General features: G+C 30.4%; 1 protein-coding gene across 6 annotated transcripts in view; it reads right to left on the reverse strand.

The window, feature by feature from the left end:
- The window catches only part of LOC110993781 (protein madd-4), a 185,001-nt gene that overhangs the window by 159,831 nt on the left and 877 nt on the right, over window positions 1–24,293 (reverse strand). For all 6 annotated transcript variants that reach the window (XM_045628852.1, XM_045628849.1, XM_045628851.1 and 3 more), the window contains exon 2: window positions 4,287–4,317. The gene's annotated coding sequence lies outside the window, so the exon portion shown is untranslated. The remainder of the gene's footprint in view (window positions 1–4,286; window positions 4,318–24,293) is intronic.

The following is a 24,293-nucleotide window of genomic DNA, read 5'->3' on the forward strand; positions in this document are numbered from 1 at the left end:
AATAAACAATTTGTGAGTACGGTCTTATTCATAAAAGTTAGAATTTTGTCTTTGTGACTCTGCTACGAATTCTATGTTTGCAGGAGGCAAAGAAAATATATACTAGAGGACGTTCCTTTTTGTTTAACCTTCGATTCAGTAATCCAATCGTCATGGCTCCAGACTTTATATAAGAATAATATCAAATAAAGAAAACACTTTTTCAACGGATTGAAGCTTGCGTGATGTAACAGTTATGTTAATAAAACACAATACTATAATGTCAAATATAATTTGCGTATAACTGATACCTTAGATGATTATCAAAGTTGTAGGCGAAATTATGATCAATACTGGTAAGATATAATACTTTAACAATTCATATTTGGTATTACAAGGTTATGTTGTGTATCTAAGCCACATAACTAAAAAATCTAAGAAAAACAACGCTCTTTTTAGCGTGATCACAAAGTTCGCAAATTGTATTAAGGGTAGCATCAGTCTCCATACATAAAACATTTACTCAACCTACTCATAAAATATTTATTCTTCTTTGAAATTATAACAAAAGATTTTTTAGTTTTGTTATTCTCATATCTCACCCGAAACATCTAAGTAAATAACAAAAAAAGATTTAAAAAGAAAACGAACTAAAAATCATTCCACCGTTTAGGATAAACTGTAGCTCAAAGATATTTAATTTAAAAGTAGTACAACCGTATAACGATCATGTCACAATAATGTCGTCCAAAACACACGCAATACGTCCAATCGAATTGTCTAAGTAATAGAATGAAGGTGCGTGCCTTTTCCATCTACACGACACTGGCGAAGTACCTTGTGCCTAGTTGGCACAAATTATTAAAAAAAAAGAATGAAGGTGACGTTTGGCATTCCATGACAGAGCGCTTTTAAGGTATTTAAACCGCACACCAACACTTTCTCGAACTACACTGCCATTCCGGACATTTTCGAACCGATACAATTTAGACGTTAGGCGCTCGTTGAGTGTAAAATTAGTAAATATCGTTTATATTAATACTATTCGAAATTCATGTCGTTGGAGCCTTTAAATATATATTTTTTTTCTAAAAAACCTTCCCAAAATTTATTTAATATTACTTCACAATTTCAATTAAAATAATATGCATAAAATTTCATTAGTTACGTCGTTCAAGTGTTAATAAAATAATTTTGATTATTATGAACTTAATAACTGTCACACTGTTTGCATTCATTCTCATAAAATTGTGTTTTATAGAACTTGAATTGGAATAGCAATTTAATTCTTGTTAAATTAATACCGTAAGTTTAACTTTATAATCACATGTTATGGTTATAATTTCTTTAACAACGATAATAGAATTTAGATTAGACTTTTATTATGTTAAAAATCTATAAAAGGTTTTAATTAACTCAATATTAACCAAATAAACATAGCCTCATGACAAAAAAAAATAAACTTTTCTTCGGGGTTTTAGTTAAGAACATGTGAGAAAAGTCACACAGTTTTTGACTTGACTTTATTAATATCAACTATCGTGTAATTTTGTAATGCTACAGCTAACAAAAATTATATGTAATGACAGTAAAAATACAGTCATCAAACAACATTTTACAAAAGGGAACAAACAATTAAAATTATTTTATACATTTAACTAAATTATCTATAAATTTGGGTATGTTATGTGATGGTGTAAAAGTGAAGGTACCTAAGTACTTGAAGTATGCTCATGATAAAGGCGCTTTTGCGCTATGGATATTCTTACTATACTCCTTTTAAAAATACTCCGCGATAGCTTTAACAAGTCGAGGCCACCATTGTATGAGCTATTGTCTGTCCGGGCTGCTCAATACAAAACTGAGTTTTTGCCTATGTACTGTTCATATGAGAAACATGAAACAAAACACGATTACGAGTCTGTTAGGCAGGAAGGGTAATTGTTCAAAAATTGGGTAGTAATTAGTTTTATTTGAGATGATATGTATAGTAGCAATTAATTGTATCTTTTTCGTCGAGAGTCTAAATTTTAAAATGTTCACAGGCTTGTCTTTATAGGTAATAAACTTTTTATAAGTCTTATAGGAGATAAATTTAGTAAAGTCGTTTTGATTCTTTTCCTCACGTTCGATGGGATGATGACATCAAAAACATCGCGGGTCCTCAATGGATGCAATTAGCTCGGGCTAGAGAGAGATGGCAGGCCTTTGAGGAGTCCTGTACTGGAGAGAGTTCCTTATATTAACTAATTTTTAAAAATATTTACTAACACATAACTACTATCTATCTATCGAAAACTAGATATTAGTGTAACTAGATTTCTTTTAAGGCCAAATAAATTAAAAAGGATGTAAATGATTAACAAAGGATTTAAACTTGATTTGGCAGTATTACTTCATATACTTCTGAAATATCCAACTGAATTAGGAGTTCAAGTGTTCTTTATTCCATAAACATTACTTACGAACAATACAAATTTTGAAGGCTCATCAAGTAAATGTATCCTTTACCATACCAATAAAGTACCATTGGGAGCATACAATTAATATAATTACATGAACATACGAAGTCCATTATATAATACTTTGCTATCATTTGTTGGGTCCCTTTGAGGTTTTTACCCCAAATTGTACTCTAATCGACCGCTTGTTTACTTAAGTGCGTGCTGTTGTATGTCACTACATAAAGCGGTAATCAGAAAGCTCTATGATACATGTAAAACTGTTCGAATGCAAAGCTTTATTAAGAAAACGATTTATTAAGTTACGAGTATGTATTATTGTAAGCTTATAATTATTTAAACATAATTTTAAATTTTAAATTTACAATAATACATAACTTCAATCCGTTAAAAAAGTGTTTTTCTTTAAAAGAAAACGATTGTCTTGATTAACGCTAGGATTTAAATGTATAACATATTTTTTTTCAACTTACATTAATAACTATAGTTTTAGTTATTGCTTTGCGTTTTTATATTTTGAACTAAACTGATCACAGATGAAAACATGTATAGAACAAAAAACTACATGCTCGTTTAAAAAATAACTCACTAATCAGTAAAACAGATGCCCAGTATGACTTATTATGATTTAATTAGCACATTATTTTTATTAGTGATTTAAATTTGCCTACTGTTGACCAGGAATATTATACTTTAACTCGTTAGTGAAAATCGCTCGAACTCAGGCGTCAGATTTTTATCTGACGCCTGAGTTCGAGTACAAGCTAGTCACCATGAAAGAGTGAATTTCTCAGCGATTTTGCTGAAGTAAATATTAAAATTCACTTTCCGTTGATTATAGAGAAATACGCGTCACGGTGATGCGATACAAGTATTCACAATAGGTTCCTTTAGATACTTATTCAGGTGTAATTAAAAAAATGCTTAGTTTAAGAAATCAAATGTTTAATTCATAAACATATTTAAAATGGATATTCCTAAATTCCAACTATGTTTCAGACCTACCTCATTTTAAAGGACAATTTTTCAATAAATGAAAAATAAAAAGCTTCTACCGCGAAAAAATACCGAGTTAGGTACCTCTGTACGCGGTATTTTTAATTCAAGGAAAACGATATGAATCCCTAGCAACATTAATTACAGCGATTCCAGCAGTTAGAAGCATACAATTTTCTTTTAAAATAACTTGATGAGATTGTTTATTTTTAAATAAAGTTTTTCCATAAAAAATTAACTCGGTGCTTCATGAAGCGGCATTCGTTGTTTAATTCTCAGCGGCAAAGTAAGATATAAGATTGTATTTTCTTTTCGTATTACTTGACAAAAAGTACTATGGAGAAGCATTTAATTACAATTCTAGCTCTACAGTCTTATTCAGGTTATGTTTGTTTTAAAACATAAAAAAAAAATAAAAAAACGCTACAAACTCTTTAGGTCTTGGCCTCAGATTTCTGAATCTGTTTCATGATCATTTTTAAATCTAATAAGCAAGTAGGTGATCAGCCTCCAGGGCCTGACACACGTCGTCGACTTTTTGGGTCTAATACATGTCGGTTTCCTCACGATGTTTTCCTTCACCGTTCGAGCTAATGTTAAATACGCACATAGAAAGAAACTCAATTGGTTCACAGCCGGGGACCAAACCTACGACCTCAGATATGAGAGTTGCACGCTGAAGCTACTAGGCCAACACTGCTCATTTAAAACATAAAATAAATGCAAATCACTGAAAACAATTAGAAGTATGTTAAGAGTTACAAAATATATATAAATATTTTTAATTGTCATAAAGTTAATCCTTATGACGATTAACCCAGGAACCGTATTAAAATATATTTCACATACCTGGTCTTGCGTTGTAGGACGAACCTTATACCTGCAATAGAAAATAGTCATAAATTGTCTACTGCAAAATCAAATAATAAAATAGGTCTGGAAACTTTCAATTGTCTCTCCCTTAATATAACTGAAGGAGTAATTATTGAGTTTATTAGACATTCAGTATAGATGTAGGTTTTGAATTTCATATATTTGGCACTGGCAGTAAAAGGCATATGTACAATTGTTCTTTCCTAAAATCTCGAGATAAAATTCGGCAAAATCCCAGCTCAAATCGTGAATTTGGATCCCGTGCCATACCGGATATTGGTAGCACGCTGTATTTACTGAGCCATCGAGGTGCTTCCGCTGTTTGAAACGACCTATTTTTCATTTTTACGATTTTTGATTATTAAATTCCACTTTAAGGGTACATTTTACTTTATTTGTACGATACGTTACTAAATTTCTGAACGGAAGCTGAAAATGAACAAAAAAGACAATACCATAAAGGATATCGTACAAAAATTAAAATAAAAATTTTATTTTTATTTTAAGTTTTTTATTTTTTTTATAATATATATAGTTTCTAATAGATTAAGGTTCTTTATATTAATATAAATTTATTTTGTTTTTTATATCACTTCTGCACTTCTTGCACCCATCATTTTTTATTTATTTCTTTTCTTACTAGGGTTGCCTGGAAGAGATCGCTTGTTAGCGATAAGGCCACCCGTTGCATCCCTTGTAATTTATATATATTGTGTTGTTTGTATTTCTTTAGCAACGAAGTGTAAATAAATAAATAAATAAATAAAAATAAATGAGATTAATATCCTTTTTATCATTGGATTTTAATTATGTACACTAAACAGAATCGAGAATTATATAATAGCCAAGATGGTTTTCTGGGAAATTAGAGTAGGTAAACTGCAACCATAACGCCATCACTTACAATAACATAAATTCTATAAATTGGATATAAATTTGTTATATAAAATTTTGTCAAAACAATAGAGGCACTATGGGCATTAATTTTAAACTTTCGTATTAGTCTTTAGTTTCAGTGGTCTATTATTAAAGTTTTAGTTCAACTTCTTCAAAAGCCGCCATTATTAATCGGCTAGACTTCAGCCAGGGAACTTTGAAATTAAACCTTTAAACGGAGAGAACAAAGTTTATTTTTGAAAGTATTACTGGAATTATTACATTATTGAAATGAAAAGTTTTATTGGATTTTAATTGCTGTAGTTTTAGCGACATTTCGAATGCATTACCTACAACAATAGTTTTAAGTCTTAAGAACAATAAATTTAATAATTATATACTTTACGGAAGGATATACCTTTCATTAAATATTTCTTTAGTTTTTGTAGACAAATAACCAATTTTCTTTGTATGACGGTTTCCATTGATATGCCGATTGACATTTTAAGAATTGACGACCTCGCGATTTTGCTTTTTTTAACGAAAGAGCAAGTCAAAAATAGGCACATAGAACGAATAATCTTTTGGTGCCATGGACGTAACCACAGCCTACTAAACTACTACAAACTAGACAATACTACTTACTAACAAAGATGTACATAATTTATTCTATGTTATATTTCAGATCTCCTATTAGGGTTTCTTTTTATGAAAAGTACATGCTTCAACAAGAGTAGTCCCTATTACTATATCTGTATAATATTATAGCTGACTAGCCAATCTAAGCATATAGTATGATAAAATGTAGCGAGATTAAATATGAGACATCATCGTATTGATTTCTAAAGCAGAATGTAGATGTCGCTTCAAAATCTGTGACGATAAAACCGTTTGAGTAACATCATTATAACCAATTTAGGATCTTCACACTCTGGAGTAAAAATTTAAGCAGCTGTCCTAAATTCATGCAGTAGCGCCAACAAGTCAACTAACAGTAGTAAAGTTTACGACCATCATTACATTTTTACGACATCGTTAAACACTATTTATAGTTAATTAGGAGTTAAACTTCGCGGTTCATTCATTCGGTAGGTTTGAAGTTCAACTATTAAATTTTAATGACTTTTTTGATATTGTTTGACGAAATTATAGTACAGTTAGTAACATTGACTTTAAATTAAACTCTTTCACACTCCCTCACACATTTCTGCACATCCACAACCACTCTTGCTTTAGTTTCGTTTATTTATTATTTTTTTTATTTTTGATTGTTACACTTCTATTTATTATAGGCACCAGCCTCTCAAGAAGATGGTCAATACCAGCAGGATGATAATTTGTAAAATGCAATATTGTGAAGAAGCAAAGAAGTAGGTAGGAAGTTAACGTTTTTTACTAAGAAATGAAATTCTATTGCTTTGTGTAACCCTTGTTGTAGACTTGTACAATAATATAATTAATGTATAATAAAACACATTTGTGATATTTGTTTTAACAAATAGTAAAAAATCTCTGTGTATTAAAGTAACAAACAACAAACAAATTCATGTCGTCTTTGGCGATGGAAACGGGCTTATGAAATGTTGACTAATATTGTGTTAAAATACATACAATCCATATTAAACTTGTATTACAAATCGGCGTGCAATTTTGTCTTATATAATAAAAAGGTAAAATTTTACATAATAGTTACATTTTTATTTGTACTGTTCTATCAATCATATCATCAGAGTCAATTCTTATTTTATTTTAATACTAGATTTCATTAATTATTAAATTAATATAATTTGATTCACGCAAATAATCTTAATATAGAATAATATTTTTTGTACAAAAGTAGAATATTAAGTCTATTTTTAAAAACTTTAGTAGGTTCTTTGACGTTTTTGGTAAAAAATTTATAAAGCTTGATCGCCTAACCAGTGTTTTTCCTATACAATACCAGAATAACTTTTGGCATAATCAATTTTTTCACAATTCTACTCCGGCAGTTGTCCTTAAGCGTTGATAATAAAATATTTATGAAAATGTGAACGAATGAGGACATATAATATAGATTTCTTCCTAAAATGGTGTTGTCGTGACAACCACTGGTAACCATGGTAACAAACACGGTGTCTTATCCACGCCATGAAAGGTCGAGATTGCTTTCTTTTTTTTTTGCTAATTTAAATTCGAATAAGTTCTATTAATGGCAATTTCAAATTAAGAAAAGCAAGATTGTATTCTTAATTTCCGTCTCAGTAAAAAGGAGAAATAAAGGATTATTTAAACCACATTTTAAATTGGATATCATTCTGTACTGTGCGAATAATTTTAAACAATTCTGAAGCGGCGTTCCAATTAGAGGCGGGAGCTGTTACTGAAATAAACAAGAACAAAACATGGATAAGTACGAGTCTACTATACATGGGGGTTCCGTGAGAGATTCAGGTAGAAAACATTCGAAAAGTAGCAATTTCAAATAACCATATCAGAAAAACATCCTTTGGGCAGTAATGTTTAAATATGCAAATTGGTGATTAACAGTAAATCACAATTTTTTGGTCTTCAGGATTTCTAACTATATATCCATATACTATAAGACGGAATATTAAAGTAAAGAATTTGTTTAAAATTAATGGGATCTCAGAAATTAAGGCACTCGTTAACCTACTAAAACACTAACAATAAAACACCAAAGAAATCGCAATTCTATTGAAACTCGAACTCCAATCGAAACATATTGAAGTTTTATGTGTATTTATTAGGTATTAATATTTTATATTATTTTATTTTAAAATATTTTGAAAACGTCAAATCCTAAAAACATCTAATCTCATCTGAAGGATTGTGATTGCAAATTAAATGCATACGTAAAGCCTTTACAAATGGACAAGTAGTTTATTAGTTTTCAAGTACAACAATGTCTGCTTAAAATACAAGAAAATATGACATTATAAATTCTACACACCTACATTATATTAGAACATAGTCTTCGTACCAGCTTGGAAAAGCTGTAAAAATAAAACGCAAAATTAAAAGTAAAGCTAATTAAAAAGTTCAAATCTTAAACCTCATTAAGAGCATAATAAATATTTTTACGGTAAGTTGAAAGATTGTTGTAAAAATTATAGTTTCATTATTGTTAGTTGGTAAAAAAGGTTTATTTCAGCTTAACTTTTTGAGTATTTACCTAAGAGTCAAGCACAGCATTTCTAATTGGTATGACATATAAAATGTAACGAATACAATGGTGTGATTTATACTTATACATATTTCTATAAAAACAGCAATTATTAATACATAATATACGTAGGGTAATTACGACTTTTATTTCTAGATTTTTTTTAATTTAACAATAAAGTTAAGTAATTTTTATTGTTAAATGTTCAGCAAGTTAATGATGATACATCTTTATATTATTGTAATTCATAAATATTTTAAATAAGATATATTCTGAACTTAATGTATCTGACTCGAATAAAAACGTGTACGAAATATAAAAAAATAAGTTAGGAATAGTATTTGAAAAAATAGATCGAAGGAACTCTAATAACACGACGAAATAACACGTTTTTACAGTTCGTACGAAATTGGACGGTACTTGCTCGAGTAATGTATTAAGTGATTGTTCAGCGGAGGCTTTGTGCCGAATTGTATACCCTATTGTACTCCTAATTATGATGATGGAAAAACTATTTTTTTTACTGTAATACAATTCAATTGTATACATTTTGACAATCAGTTTATCTGTATATTCGTTATTATCGCAAAAGTCTATTTTCTAATTCTGTCTGACTGTCAAATATGTCTATATTTATTTTGACATTTGATTGACTTTCTAGTGTTGTCATGTTCTAATTTGACAACTGTTTAGGAGCTAAACTTTTACTAATAATAAAGACGTATTTTGGTATATTCATGAGTCAAGTAATGAGCAGTGCTGGTCTAGTGGCTTCAGCGACTCTCATCCCTAGGGTCCTAGGTTCGATCCCGGCTGTCATTAATGGACTTTCTGTTTGTGTGCACAAGCACACTCGTACAGTAAAGAAAAACATCGTGAGGAAACCGTCTTCCAGACACAAAAAGTCGACGGCGTCAGGCACAGAATTTTGATCACCCACTTGAGCAGATGCAGCAATTTGATCCCCAGAACTAAAATTGTGTAGCAGCAATAGTATATGTATGTGATAGGTTAGTTTCACAAACTTTATAGTACACGCTTCATTATATTGTTAATAAACCAATCGCAAAAATATATTCAATAAATGATGTGGATTACACGTTTCGTTAATAATGAAAGATAATAATTATATCCAGCATTTTGCTGACCACAACATAATACAGATTTAAAATCGACATTTTATGTTTAACATAATGTTTAATAATGCATTTGGTTATTACGACACGATCTACACTTTACGTATGGTTTTGAAAGTAAATCTTAATTGTAGAGTATTCCTTTGAATGTTGTCCCTTCTCAACTGTGTATAATAAATTATTTCCCTTATACTTAATATGCACTTTGCTTGACCCTATTTTATTAATTTGATGTTATACAACATTTATTAATTTATTTACATTTTGTTACCTTATCGCTAATAAGCGATTTCTTTCAAGGAATCTTAGTATGGAAATATGTACCTACTGAGGGTAACTTCTGCATAAATAGTTACCAAAACACAAAATTAGATAGATAACACTAGAATTATATAATGCTGAACAAAAATATTAAGTAAAAGACCAATTTAATCATTTTCCTATTAATTTTAAATAATTTATTATAATTATTTTTGAAATTTTTGTCGTAGTTAAACCACTTTAAACCACTTCTCTTTTAACATTACATTTTATTTTAGGCTTGTTAACTTGTACATGTACGTAGAAGTCTAGACGATATTTCTAAAGGACTCTTATGTGCCTCTGGGGTAGTTATATATTTATCGCTAAGTTAAAATCAATAGTATCTTTTACTCTTTACATACGGTCATCTCACATTTCATTTTTCACTTAACCTATCAACAGCTATAGGCTGAGATTGTAGAAATCCAGACTAGGGAAACTAATTAAAAAGCAATAAAAATAAGTGGATATCCATTATCCAAATTCATATAACTGTATTTATTTTGTTATGAAAAGAATAGAGAAGTACCAAAATTTATTAGAAATATAAAGAAACGTAGGAAGACTGCTCCCTGCTGCCTGTCATAATACATTTCCGTCCTCAAATCGAGCAGAAACATTTAAATAGAGATTTATGAAAATTAATTTAGCAAAAAAGGTATTTCGAGTCGGAGCGTGGCCTTGTGACAAAGGCGAAATAATGAAATTACTTGAAAATTAAAGTGATTCAATCGCGTCCGGAATTTCAATTGGCAATGCTATGCTGCCCTACTGGCTCACAATTGGTTTAACTAGATATTAAGTTTTATTAGTAATAAGATATTATTATTTATTTAATAGCTACGCCAACCAATTGCTAAAACCGTATCCTAGAACATATTTCGTCTCAAAATGTGGGCATACATGGAGAATGTGTGAATACGATATCAACTATCGTTCGTTGTACAGTCACTGTCTTGTTATATAACAATCCCTATATATTGATAAAACATTAAATTGGTCTAGAAATGAAATATTTTTAACCTTATTTTTAATACATAAACTTAATCTCGCGGTAGTATAGCCGTAAGATAGAAAAATAATGTCTTTCACCTCTAATGTCTTTGGATTATCATATGTTCACACATATGATAATCCAAAGACATTAGAGGTGCTCAGGTAGTCGGATTGGAAGCAGCTGAAGACGTTTGTTGACGAAGAGTTTTGTTAGTTTAGCCCAACAGGCTGTGTATGTATGGGGGGAGGGGAGTTACATGGTATGTGCCAAGAATTAGTTTTCGCATTCCCAAAGTACCCTATGCCAAAATTCACATTTGAATTCAAAAGTAAATCCAAAACTACTAGTTATAGCTGTCAAATGATTCTGTAAATCCATGCAGGCTTTTCTAAATAGACATTTCAATTGGACATTCACAAACCATTTTCTACATATTCAAACATTAATAAAACATTTTTTTGGAATGTGGCAGAAATTCAAGATTCTAATCTTAAACCATTCCCACTATTTAATAGACAATAATTATAATAAATTAACACTAATTCATCAAAGATAAACGTTGATTTCATCATTTGATAAACTTTATATTAAACAAACGACCCACCTGGTTTCAAGGTGGCCCCATAAAGAATAAATTTGTAATATATTATTGCTATATTCTCGCAGGGATGCCAACTTTATCTATTGACAGAGTCAGCATCATACAAAGCGCATCAATTGTTATACATTTTATCGCCGATGAAGCATAAAAATATTTATTTAAAAACAATTTAGTTGGTCCCTACATAACAGAATGCATTGCAGACATGCAATTCCTTATTATTTTCCAGCAATATATACAGGTTTTAAATAAATGAAAATTCGACATTAAAATAAGTGTTGTACATAGGTATCTCCAACAGGCCACTTTTGGCCCGATAGTTTCGTCGTAATATCGTCACCGCTTCTATAGGTCCTTTAATCAATATAAATAAATAAATATTATTATTATTATCATTTTTATTAATCAAAATACTCGATCATATAAGTCAAGGGTGATGTGGTTGGCAAGCACATGATAGAAACGAACACTACTGAAACTGAATTTCCTGATTGCTTGGATATCCTGGATTCAATTTCCGACAAACCAGTAAACCTGGATCGCAAATAGGTGAAGTGCGTTGCTGGTCTACCTTCACAATTGCATGAATTTTCTAAGGAATACGTTTCTATTCACGCAAGCAAACCACGGAACCGCTTTAAATATTAAACATACATTATAAAGGATCATTTGCATCAAGATACGATTATCCTGAAAAGGTTTTGAAGGTAGAATTAATGTTTTATAAATCCATTTAAAATTCAGGTGATACGACGGGAGTTTGCTGGGTTCGTTTCATGAACTAATTTATTAAGTGTAGACAAAGGATACATCATGGAAATTTGGATATTTGAGTAGAATATAAATATTTTAGAAATCAATGAATATTATTAAGTGGGTGCAGGGGGCGTCTAAATAAATTATTACTTAACATACCATTTGATTAATAAGTAGTTTTTTCTTATAAATTTATTGACTATTTGCGTAATTCTATATGTTAAAAGTATCTTGAAAACATTTTTATTGCGTTAAAAATAAAATTCCTCTTAACTGAATATACATTGATTCTCATTGTTTAAAAATAATTAATCATCTCGTTTTGTATTCATAATGGTAATTTCGTTATATTATAAGAAGTAGCAGAGTACGCAAAGTAAATTAATTCTCATCGGTCGCCCTGAATATTAAGTACAACATTAATTTCATCAAAGTAACATCTTTTATATGTTGATAAACGAATTTATACGACAAACGAACTGGTTTTTTAAAATAAAATTATAAAAACGTTTGAAATATAATCAAAAGAAAAGTAATATCTTTTTGCATATTAATTAAATTAAATATGCAAAAATATGTCTATCCTATCCCAAAAATGACTTCCGAAGCAGTTTCTCAGCAACTAATAAGATTTGATAACATTACATACATTTTCATATAACTATGATGTTTTTTTGTATCGGAGGACTGAATTTTAGCGTAGATAGGACATTTTATTATTGCTGTTTAAATTTATATTTCTCAAACTGGTAAGCACAATTCATTAATATATATATATCTGTAAAAAAATAAAATATTTTCCCTTTTTCAAATAGATCTTAGTGTTCATGGTGACGAAGCCACTAACATATAAATCTGTACATTTTATTACTAAACGTATCGTAATCACTAATATCCAAACCTAAATAACTAGAACACATTAATAAAATCTAAATGTTTGCCTAAATTATCAGCAATACAAACAACGATACATCACTAATCATGATGGTATTTGTACAATTTTAGGGGACAAAGATAAAGCACGATTTTTATTTATTACTATTAGGCGATATTGCGTAGAGGCTAAAATAGCTTACATTTAAAAAAAAGTAATATGTATGTCAGTGCAATGGCAGTAATGTCAGCTGCCATTGTCATTTATCTCAGAGATTATAAATTAACTAAAAGTCTATTCAGTTTAAAGCTTATCAATTATTCGATTTGTCAATATTAATATATCTGCAAATTAACAACTATTTGATTCTATTGACCATCAAATAGATTATGATTTGGTAGTAGTAGTAGATTATGATGGTATATATTTGATTGACCATCAAATATATACCATCAATGATGTCACTTTCAGCTGCCATTCGCAGTATGTTACAGAGCATATAACAACTGTGACAATACAGTAACAATAGTGATTTCATAGTCATTATTAATATTAAAACTAATTCATTAGCACTTTAAGCGTTTGAAACTTAAATACGGTCAATATTAAAGTAAATATTAAAGTCGCGAATTGAGTATACGACTATGTCACAAAACTGGTTATCAGAAATTTGGATTGGTATAGTTATAGGCGCTAGTTGGTATGATTTGAGTGGTCGAACCAAGTAGAAAATCTTTAAGAAGTAGACCCTTAACTCGAAATCAAGCGGATGACGTCATTAATTTCACTTTTGCCGTCCATGTCTTCAAATAATTATCCTGAAATAGTTTTTAATATTTACGTCGTGCTTATTGTCATAATTCAGTGTGTGTGTCGTCTTTGACTGGTTCTTCGGCTTTTCCGTGAATTGTCCTTGTCATTCCTTTAGTATCTCCCTAGTCACTTCGTTATTTGTAGATTGTATCTACAAAAAACGAAGTTACTAGGTTATTCTAGTAGTATCTACTCTTTATTGGTTATTTGTAATTGATCTTATATTTTTGGAGTGAAATGTTTAATACCTCTGTCTCTCTGTCAATAATATTTGACCATTGCTAATTCTCTAAAGTTTTATTTTCATTTTCAATAATAATGAGACTCAAGATGTAATAGATGTAGATGTAAATAATACAAACTAATGGAATACAACAATAAATATTGATATTAAAAATATTACTGTTGTAAAAAAAATTATTTAACAGCTATATAAATGAAATAATGCTTGAAAATATAAATAATTTTAAAAGTGAGGACAAAGGAAAATATTGTATTTCCTTCTTGTCTTACCGTTCTGCAGTCATGGTTGTATAAATAATTATTTTTCAATGAAACTGTTTAAGGATATTTTGCAATACTCAATAATGAATACAATTTAAGATGAACGTAAAAACCATGCATCAAAAGAAACTGTATGCCGAAAAAACTTTGCACTTATTTAGCTTCTCAAGAAAATTCGAAATTCAAAATTTTCTCATATCCTAAACTATATATGGGCTGTTATCAACACTTCCATACAAAATCTCAACCTCAAAACACTTTGCGAATCCCACAAAAGTAATGGATCTGCGAATTAAATTAAACTCCTGGGACAATCGGGCTGGTCATGATATTTCTCTCCATAAGAATCCGACTTAATAATCTCGAAAAGGGTTTTGCATTTTAACTTCAGTGGGCGTATTTGGGGCTCTAAACCCGTATTTAAGGGCCTCTAATTATTATTATATTTTCTCTAGACCAGTGGTAGGCAAATTTTTTTAATGGCGGGCCAAAAAGTTATAGGAATTCTAGAGAATTCCAGAATTATAAAAATAAATGCATTGTGTGTTAAATGTTTTAATCATTTTTGTTTCTTCATCGTTCTTCATCTATCCATGTCGATGGGGGTCCATGACAATTGACAGGCCGGATTAAACATTTTCGCCGTCCAGAATTTGTCCGCGGGCCGTACTTTGCCCATCACTGCTCTACACTATTAAATAGTCTCACACATGGCTGCTTGATACGAGCGAGATACATTAAGCGTTTATCAAAAATAATATATTACATTATTATATAATTGAGTTACATTAGTTCAATAAATAATTTTCTATACATTCACATCAAAATGCATGTCAAATCACAATGTTCATGTACAAATATCTTGAATTCGCCCCTGTATTATTATGTAATACTTTTTAACCCTGAAATGGTGAAAGGATAAAGCTGGGATTATCATCATATTTCAAATAGAGCTCACGGAACATTTTTGAGGTAAGAAGTCTTCTAAAATGAGTTTTCTGCGGATTCGAATTTACAGAACCAAAATTATTCAAAGTAGTAATTGCACTATCACACTTTTACACAATTATTTTTGTTTAGGTAATGTAGGTTAGGTAAATATGATAGATGGTCTACATCCTTTTTAAAACGGATATACCAAGGACGATTTCAGAACGACCCTCGCTCGGTAATAGCCGAGCCAAGTCCTCGCCACACCAGCGCTGTGTTGGTGGCGCCGTGGGGTTGGTATACACTGATCGCGAGTTCTACATCAGTCTTCGGTCAAAGCATTTGTGCGGCAGGGCGTATGCTTTTCGCCACTTAAAAAATCCTCTAGGCCAACACTGCTTATTTATTTATTTGGTACACTTGAGTCACCAAACAAATGTTTGTAGTAATGTTATTATGTATGGCACATCTTCAATGATTGAACAATTTTATATATAATTTAATAGAGACAAGTGATACACTCTCTATGCACACAAATTACGGGCAAAACATATTCCAATATTTCGTTAATACGCTGTTTTAAAAGCATTTCGTTTTCCATTATGAACAAAACTAATGTTATGTAAGTAGGTCAAAGTGTAATATATTATTAAGCATGATTAACCGAATGAATTACATTTCGTTGAAACTACTATTTCATTGGTAAAACCTTTATGTAATTTTACGTTAATATTTAATTTTAATAATGTAGGCCTTACAATATAAACGTCTTATTACAGGCATGTGGGTGGACCGCATTGGTGGTCCCAAAAATTAACTGTGAAATTATAAATAATAATTCTATGAAATCATTTTAATTTTTCAATATACCCCGTCAATTTTGTCAGTTTTTGGAGTCTGACTGACCGTCACGCCCGAACGACTGTTTCACCCAATTTTTAAATCTTGTTTTATATGGATCAGAGCCTTTTTCGAAAAAAAGATTATGACTCATCGATACTGCTATTAACAATTTGAAAAAAAAATCCTACCACCTATGTAACGCAATTTGAAGACGAAATAACTAAGCCGCGATAGGCTGCGGAGTGCTTGAGTTGGCCCATTCGGCTTGAAGAGTGAGGCGATATTTTAACATAGAAGAAGTGCGCAAATGGAGTTGTCTCCTCGAATAAAAAAAGTATAGCTACATTTAGAAATTATATAATGTAAAACGGTATCACACTCTTTAAGCATATGTAATTAGAAAGAGGTTACATTATTGAATAACAAATTGTTTCTATTAAAAATATACCAAAATAACGTGTGTCAATTATTTTTAAAAAGATTACTATCAATTTTCTCGAAGTTTTATTAAATTTAACGATCACATTGAGATCAAGTAACTTGTGCGTAGAATCCCTTAAAGCCAACTCGCCAGTAAAATCATAGCGATGAAATTTGATTCTAATGTATAAAGGTAAACGTTATCTATATTTCGACTTTAATAAATTCATAAATACTGAGTTGCAAATCCTACAAAAATAATAATGTAACTCACTCGCTAGACCACTCGTTATTAGTAAAATTAAATTTCAGAGGATTGAAATAATTAAATTTTTATTACTTTTTATATGCTACTTTATGTTAAAACTATTAATTAAAAAAATAAATTGTGTTCATTCGTTATTACAATGGATGTGTAAGATTTGGGAACCCTTTTTAGTAAAAAATACCTGTTTTAGGTTTTCCAGCTCTTCAATAACAAACTTAATAGTTAATTCCATAACAATGTTATCCTTTTTTATAATTACAATTTAGATTTGTTACCTTTAACAACTCATCCTGATTCTTCTCTGTCTGTATGACTGTGTAACAACATTATATTTATAGTTTCAATATAAACAAATATTTTATTAATATTTGGTTATTGGTAAAAACACAGCTTTAAAAGTTTAAAGGATCATAAATTTAAAAGTAATAAATATGATGAAACAGCCTCGAGGTGTGTAAAGCGAATCGGCGACTACAATATAAATAATACATGGTTATTATTAATTGTACCACTGGGAATATGAAGTACTTAAACGCAATGATAATAAATAAAAAATATCAAAGCGAAACACTTATACGTTATTATAATTAATATATTCATTATACGACTTGTTATTGTTACTATACGAAAATAATGAACGTAGTTTATAAAAGAACAGTTTTAAATGTATAATGAATATAACGCTTTTTTCTGCCCTATTATTATTATTTTGGATGAGTATTGGTTTAGTGGCCTCTGCTTGCGTACGGTGATGGACATCGTAAGGAAACCAGCAGGTCTTAGGTCACAAAAAGTGGACGGCGTGTGTAAAGCACGGAAGACTCATAACCTTATCAGAAAAAAAGCCATCAAGAAACAGATACAGAAACCTAATAGATTGTTACGCCATTGTATTTTTTTTTACATTTAAAAATATTTTTAGACTTTTTTTATATCCTAAGACTGGATTATAAAGATGGTGATGGTGATTCGATTTCCTGGTGTGGTATTAAAAATTAATTATATAATTTAGTCTTGGCAGTGCTACCCCGTAAATATTAGTTTTTAGACGTGCTTATTGTAGTTCGGTTCTATTTACTTCTAATTACGGACTGAAATCATTTCAATAGTTTTACAGAAATGAGATCGGCAATTTTATTTAAAAAAATTATATTTCAAAATATAATATCAATATCAAACTATAAATAGCAAACAGCCAAAGATAGGCCAAAATTTTGACAGGAAGCAAGCAATGATTCCTGTCACTTACCAGACGTTACAGGCGTTCCGTAAAAAACGATACTAACTACGAAGTAAAGATACGACGTAAGTCATCGTACATATCTGACACTGATCGCAAACCCTAAAGGGCGCTACTTAATAACAAAATAACCGAAGTTGCCTAACTATAATCACGTCTACACGCAAAACCTTTTATGTTGCTCTAGGATTCTGTAATGCCACACCACATCCCGAACGGATTAACGGATTTTCATTAACCTATAAGATGTTTGGATCAATGTTGGAGTTACTTAATAAATAATTACTCAGCAGATATTCAACAATGATCACGATTATAAAGTTTAACCACCTTTTTACGTGTTCTGTTATTTGTATCTGTTATTTTATATTCACTGACAGAATAAAAATAAAGTAATTCTCGAAGTCTATCGTTGGTGACAGAGATAGATGGAGATAAATGTATTTACTACTCTGGTTAAAGCATAGATCAATACAAAAACGTAATACGTATTCATTATAAAATCTTAATCTCTTTTTTAAATATGTCAAATAAAATTCATCGATTTTCACAGTTAAGTTTGTCATGGCCCTGGGCCAAAGTGGCCGCGCTGACGCGACACATCCTAAATGACACGGTGAATTGAACGAATGCAAAAAAACTGTATGACAGACGCTTAACACTTAACAATAAAATTGAGTATGTCATTTAGAGAAACGTTAGTCTAGTTTGTTAGTCTTGCAAGAGTCTAAGCTGAGGTCATGTGCTCAGCATGGTCCAATTAATGGTTGTTTCCAATTAATTATGCTGAAAAAATGTGATTTAGCAAACGTAAGAATTAAATATCGACGATGTATTTGGCTGATTATTTCTACTTTTTACAGATGAAAATATGTGTCTGATCCGTGCCTCGTTATACTGTTACAGGACTTATTTCTATGTCTTTGTTTTAAGTAACGAAGCAATGGACTAATTTTAAAACGCTCAATCACTACATAGTATAAAACAAAGTCGCTTTCTCCAATCGATCCAATAAATTATGATTAAGTTCAAAGATTGTCTTGGATCTAATAAGGAAACATATTCTTATTTACACTAATGGAAGAATAACCCTTAGAAATAAAACTTAATTGGTGTAAAGCCGAGTATAAACAATTATCTTGGCAAAGAGACTTACATAAGCACACTAATCGTTAGCCTAAAATTTGTAGAGTATAAATTAGAAAACCCGCACTCTCTTATGCTAACATTTACATATTGTAATTGAACCGTAAGTAAAATAAATCTTATTTAATTTACTTAATTAATCCTTAACTCAATAATCACTTAACGTGCCTGTGAAAACACGTCATGCAAATATTTGTTGATTTAATTGTTCCTGCTCACGCGATAGACACTTTGCGTTTCGGTTATAGATTAGCTGGAAGTGACTAATCTGTTTAAAATGGAAAATTATTTCATAAATGCATAACAACCTCATTTATCAAATAGAAGCTCTGTGACCGTTGAAACATACTTTTTGTGTGTTAAAATGTTTCTTGATGTTCTCAGACTCATATATTAAAAGTTAATTTAAGCCGTGAAATAAGTAAGTTTTCTAAAGGATGATGATAAATCGGGGATTTTTTATACGAATTGCTATTTAAACATTTTTATTATTGATATTTATACGGGATACTTACACGGGTGTGACTAAGATCCAAAGCACACAACCCTGCCTCCTATCCCTTATCCAAAAGTTTCTTATGGTGGTCGTAACAGCCGGTTCTTTTCTCTTAGGGACTTAGTAACGCACGGAGCTAATATTTCAGTACCTAATAGGCGTTTTCGTGCATGCTGTTCTCATACCCACTATTATTTTATATCATAATCACTTAATTGAATTAAATCATTTTAATATTAAGATTTTTTTATGTAATGGGAGGCTCATCTGGAGGATGTTAAATGATAACGCCGCACATGGACATTCGAAAGAAACGATCAGTTGTGGAACGATAGTAACTTATATTTTTCCACGATGTCCGTAATGATAATATTCATTATATAAAATCAATCTACGATTATAAATCATATTTATATTAAATAAATTATATATATTAAATAAATATTTTTTAGAATAATGTTGATATTGCAACGATAACTAAATGACGCTCTTTTAAAATATGTTTTAACACAATCATTAAATTATTTATTTTACACTTCGATCCAATGTCTAATGACATTGTTATGGGCCTATTCTAAATTTAAATTACCCAATAACAGCCATATGGCATCCAAATATTCAATTTAGCTAAGGAAATGAGGCAATCTAGGCGCTTCTAGGACTATATCGCTTTTATCACATTAGCGATGTCACAAACGTACATTTACGCCTATAAATTAGTTTGGCGACAGTCATCTCTAATCTTGTATACAAACATTCACAATACATTTGATTGCCTTGGAATTCACTTAGCTCGGTATTGCTGTTATTGGAATTCCGAGGAATTGAGTGGTAATTTAGGATTAATACGGATTATCATGACTTAGCCTTAGTATTAATAAAATAATTTAAGGTGACTCCAAATCTATAAGACAAATTAATTTCTACTATTTTTTATAAACAAAAATATTAAAGAAATCTGACCACATACTACAGATATGAAACACAAAATACTGAAAGCATTCAAGTGGCAATTTTTGTTTCTAAAAAGATAATATACGCGAAATATTTCCCAGTTTGGAACAGTTTTTATTAAGAAATTAATTTAGTTTATTTGGGTCTCTATTATTAGGTAAGCAGATTTACTGCAATTTATTGATCGTCCACGTTATTTTAGTTTAGCCCAAATTCCGCCGACACATCAAGAGGAATCATAATCGCTTCATCAAATCAAATACAAACGCAGGAATATATTTTGCAGCAAGCAGTGTTGACTTACGCCCAAACAATAATTAATCCACAATCTCAGATTGTTTTCAATTTGAGATCAGACCGTGACCGTCGATCGATCTCCTATCTGCACCCCAATAACCAAACCCTATGAAGACGATCTATTTCTGGCGATGGATAGAATGCATTCTCTTCGCTCTTTACATTCATATTTAATAATCAATATATAATATCAATTATTTTAAAAACTGGTGTCAGTTAAAATCTTGAGATAGGATATTTGCACAGTTGAACTGTCATTTTTATACGGTCTATCCATAAACACCGATCCGTCCTACCATGGATAGCTTGTATCGACAGATGGCTGTTACAGTATTTGAAACAGTTTTTGGGTGGAGTGTCTAACTAGTGAGTGGTGTTTAATCTCGCTGGACATTCAATATCTATTTTATTAACAGCTTTGTAGAGAAATCCACCGACCAATACTTTCAACAAGAGCTTTATATGCTAAACCTGCTGAACCTGTGTTTTTCATGCATCAGGGCCAAACGGCCGAGAGTCTCATCTGATGTTTGCTTGCAAGTGCGTGGCCGACCTTTTAATAACATGTACGCCTTATTCTTCTATTAAATTAACATTCCTAAATGAACGTGATCAAGTCCATAACTACCGAACGGAATTTTATAACCTTTCCATCGAATGATAATGTGATTATTGTAATGTAAAATGTATAATTTAGGGTATACTACAAATTTACTGAAATATAACGAGTATTGTTGAAGAGATCACTAATAATTCCAACAAAATGCAGAAAATGTGTGCGAACAAAGCTCTTAATGCAAAACAAATGAATTTTTGAGTATATTTTATTCAAGTTGTATATTTTTGATTATTTAACCATTTATTTACCTTTTATTCGGTCAGCTAAACCCTAGCTGAGATTAAATACAAATTTCAAAATAGAATTAACTGAATGTAATCCGAGCTTATGAAACCCACACAATATAATGAAATTAAATATCTTTGAAAGGATAATATTATAAACATTTTTATCTCGATATACATGTTCTATTCCTGACAAGCCTCCTAAGAAATAGATGTAAAAGAGAATTGTCTTTGATTTATTTTTGCAAAATACATTGCTTTACATCGGTGTTCATAAAAACTTTCGCATCTTTTAACTTCTTCTTCTTATAGTGCCATCTCCTTGCGAAGGTTGTCGATCATAAGGCTATTTCAATTTAAGTTGCCGCGCTTCTGAACAATGACTTCGTGCTTTGACCAAAGCATTGACTCAAATTTTTTAACCATGACGTGCGTCTGCGGCCAGGTCTCCTTCTACCTGCCACTTTGCCTTATTTGATTAGTTGAAGGAGGTCGTATTTCTGTTATATCTTTTAACTGTTATTCGAATTTGACAGCACAAACGGAAATTGTAGAAACACAACAAAGAACTCGAATTTAATTAAATTGAATTAATCTTGTGGAATTTATTCAACGGAACAAACCAATTATAATTTCGGAAGCGTGGTATGCGATAGTCTTTCTTTATTAGAATACCTGTGAATGCCGCAGGAATTTGTAATTTTTATTAATTTCGCTATACATAACGTCTTGGTGAAATGCAGGAAATATTATAAGTTGTGTAAAGTAGAAAACAACGTGTTCCGTAATTTTTAATAAACAATAAATAAGTAGAAAACTAGATTACTTTATTGCCAGTTCTCCTCTTCCGTTCTACGCCCGTGTTTGAGAACTGGCAGTAAATATAAAGTTAGATGCATTTAATATACATATATTTCTTTTTTGTCGATCATAAGTGTACATTATGTACTATATGAATAAATAATTTTTATTTTATGTTGCCATTTTTTGGTTTTGCTTAGTAAAAGGGTTGAGAAAAAAATGCCTAGTTAGTCACGCTTAGAATTTTAAAATTAACTTCAAATTAACGATAATAGTAAGAATATACGTGGGTAACACTGAACATTTTTAGAACTGCCCAATTAGAAACATTGCTTATGAGGACTTTTTTAAATTTCAATTTTAGAACTCTTTGGTTTGATTCTAGGTTCAATTCAAAAGATTTTAACCTGCCATACCTGCTATACTAGACACTAAAATTAGTTAATGTGCAATATTGTAATACCTAGGTCACACAGAAAATGTTAAAAAAATTAAAAACGGCTTAATTTAGAAGACTTGGATTCTTAACCTAACCTTACTTAACAAAACTGTCAATGGATTAGTTTTTATATGCCAAGAAAAATTACAACGCGAAAATATGGTATGGGTGTGCCGGCAAGAGTTTTTACACTTTATTATTATCCTAAAGCGTAAAGTGTATTTTTATTTGGCTTTAAGCTGTAACTTTCATAACAAAGTTTTTATTGAACCCAGAAAAGTTGGTGAAGATGAATTGGTGCGCCGCGTTGACGAAGTTAAGGACTAACATTATGCAATAAAAGAAAGTTAATTCCGTGACCCCTGATGGTAAGGGTAGGATACGGTTAAATGTATATTTGAATATAACAAAATGGATTTGTAAATTTAGTAAATTTGTTTTTGCATATATTGCAATTCAAATTTACTAAAATTTATCGATCTCTAGATGGCCTAGTGAATGTTGCATTACCTATATATATATATTTCAGTGAAAATATATTTTTTCGAAATCGAAAAAAAATCTACATGCACATTTGACAACCAAATGACAATTTTTATCATAATATTTTTATTATCAAAAGACATCAAATATTTCCTAGGAACAGTTCTTATTGGAAAATACAAGTGTCAACAATATCTGTGTTTCCCGTTTAAACCTTCCCCGAACTTCCACAAATATTTTAACTTTTAAGATCACAATCAGCCAAATCGGTAAAGCCATTCTCGAGTTTTAGCGAGACACACAGCATTTTATTCTATTTTATATAGAATAAAATGCTGTTTTATGTCAGAATGTGTGGAAAACTAAAACAATTCAAATGTAAACATTTTAAACGGCACATTACGTTTTAGCAGTATAAATCAATATAATAATTAAATAACTACCGATTCTATCTATAATTTCATTTAATAATGATAAAAGTGTGTTTCTAAACATATATTTACTCAAGAAATAATAAATCAACTTTGTTATCAGGATACGAAGGTTTAGATTTGGACAGGCACAAACTAAAAAACTATTAACTCTCTCCTTTAGTATAAATGTATCCTTGGCGTGTGTTTATATGTTCCCAATACTTTTGCCAATATAATAGAATATTTTATTTAAATATGCAAATCATAATACAGTTAAGTCTAGACATAGTGTCTTTATTTCAATACACATGCGATTTTTCTATGCATACATGTTTTTATACTAACGGCGGTATTGTACTTAGAAATGACTAGTACGTAGCGAAA

This window comes from Pieris rapae, chromosome 7 (genome assembly GCF_905147795.1).
Source record: "Pieris rapae chromosome 7, ilPieRapa1.1, whole genome shotgun sequence".
In the NCBI taxonomy this organism is placed as follows: Eukaryota; Metazoa; Arthropoda; class Insecta; order Lepidoptera; family Pieridae; genus Pieris; species Pieris rapae.